The sequence below is a fragment of the Pyxicephalus adspersus genome, chromosome 1 (genome assembly GCF_032062135.1).
Source record: "Pyxicephalus adspersus chromosome 1, UCB_Pads_2.0, whole genome shotgun sequence".
NCBI classification, from domain to species: Eukaryota; Metazoa; Chordata; class Amphibia; order Anura; family Pyxicephalidae; genus Pyxicephalus; species Pyxicephalus adspersus.
Window position 1 is genome coordinate 17736478 of NC_092858.1, and position 2594 is coordinate 17739071.

The following is a 2594-nucleotide window of genomic DNA, read 5'->3' on the forward strand; positions in this document are numbered from 1 at the left end:
GTGACTTAGATGATGTGTACCCTACCATAACATGGCCAAAACCCAATGCGCGCCATACCATCATTAGGGTACCTTCCACTGGCCCCTATAACATGAACAGAGCCTATATATTTCAGGTTCTAAGTCCTGTGCTATGATGCAAACTTGAGTTTCTGGTTCTGATGGTTTATAAGATGTTCATTTCTCTCTCTGCCTTATGGTATGATTCATGATAGCAAACGACTTTTAAGAAATTAATTCAGTTTTCTGGATCACCCAGCTTCACTGATGAAAATGAACCCTCTTCAGCCTTGGGGAGCTTTAATAAATCAGGCCCATTGTATAAGGAGAGCACTGATCCTGTATTTTCAATATAGATCTAACACATTCTCATTTATCTTAATAAAGTAAAGAAAAGTTGGTTTCTCTCTCCCAGAAGTAACCGAAAACATATTGTTGTTGTTGGTGCAGTAGGGGAGAGTCTGGATCCCAATGCATACAAGCATATTCAGCCCCTCCAGTGCCTTGGATATTATGGGAAACATATGGACCATTTACCTGCTTTCCATAGCGGGCTAACAAAAAGCAAGCAACATTTCTAGATGTAACCATTGAAAACAATTGTACAAGCTACCCTTTTAGGAGAATGCTTACTATCAGTCATTCTGAAGGATGGTTCTCTGCATATTCCAGTAACAGTTTAATTTCAGAAGTACTGATGCTTCACAATGGGATATTTCATTTTAGGTTCAAGGCACTGCCTTTGAGGCTTTCCACTTGCTGAGAACCTTTTCAAAAGTCTTTGTTTTGGTTGCAAGTTTCCTAACATCACCATTCACTGATCGACTTTGGTTGGGTGTTTAGCTTTGGCAAAAATCTATTTCTTCCAGCATGGTCTATAGTACACCTGGGAGCACTGAATTATACATTACAGAATAGGATCTATTGAAAGACGTCTAAAAGTATTTCTAAGCTACGAAGCGCTCTAGGCACTCTCTACGTGTTTGCCCTTCCTAGGTATTAAATTTTTAAATACAAACCTTTACAGCTCTCAATACCTAAAACATGGTAAACTAACACTGTTCTGCAGTGCATGGAGCTTGGTTGTCTCAAACTGCACCTCACTAAGAAAAGAAATTGTAACTTTCCAGATAAATTGTGTTCTATATGCTTGCATATTAGATAATAGAGACACAAAAATGTAATTTTAATTACAGTATATATGCTATTCTGTGATTTTCATATTATGTCAGTAATTTAGTAATATTCATTTTGGTAGTAGACTGGAGGACTATAAAATACAGGTAGTCCCTGTGTTAAGGACATCCGACATATGGGTCAGTCCTCGGACCGGTTCTCTGATACAAACATGACTTGCAGAAGAAATCTTTTGCTAAACAAAGCTGAGGTTGTGGGTTATCTTAGGGGGTGAGCTCTTTCTGCAGCCTCTTGTAACTCTTTATTGACCAAGACAAACTCTGCAGTTGTTTCTTTTTGCATATCAAAGCACAGCTTGCTCCAGAAATTAATGAATGCCTAGGCTCCATAAAGGTTTTTTTTTTTTTTGTGCTTTGTTTGTGAATAACTCACAGTGACACAACACCACACTGCCTGATAATATTTTGAGACAAACAACTGTCCTAATTGCATTTAATAAAATAATCTACCTGTTCCGACTTACATACAAATTCAATTTAAGAACAAACATACTGTCCCAATCTCGTATGTAACCCGGGGACTACCTGTAAATAAGATATATATATATATATATATACAGTATATAAAGCACCCCGTCACTTTCCCCATCTAGAACCAACCTTTGCGATATACACATCCTTCCAGCTTGTAGTTTTCGGAAAGGCATAGAGAGCAGGAGCAGCTGATAATAAAGTCCATGAAGTAAGCCAGAAAAAAAAGATCCAGAAAATATTAGAATTCTTCATATCCAATCCTTGGGCTGGGGAAGGTCACTCCGTTATGGTCTTAAAAAAAACCCAAGTGCATCTTTTATACTGCAGACATGTTTATGAAGATGCAGTCAGGATGATTCATGTCTGATAGCACACATTAATTACAAAGCTGCAAATTCTAAGTGAAGTAAAACAATAATTGCAGCTGGCATAATAATAATGTGTTTAGATGGAGAGACCTCCACTTATTGTGCATGGAGGATTCCATTGCAAGGCTTAGACATGCCAGTTCAGGTCTCCGATACACACAAGCAATGCAATTAAAAAAAAATTCACATATCAGAGCTGTAGGATTTGAGATTTCCAGGACTTTACATGAACCACAAGTTCTTCTCTGCTGGTTGCTGAGGTTGCCCATTACATTAAAGGACCAGTAAGAAACATGGAGGCAGCCAGAACTTCACCTACAAGGTTTCTTTCTGAGTTCTAAGGCACCTAGCAAACTTGAGAACCTATGTCTATTAAGTAGATTTCTCCACTTCAGTATGTAAAGTATATTTCTACACTTCATTTATGTATTTTTATGTTTGAAAGTTGATCCCAAAAAACACATTTTAATTCTGGGATTTAAGGGTATTTAAACAACTGAATCCAGTTTCAAATACATATAGAAAGTCAAATATCTTGTTATTTACATATAAAATA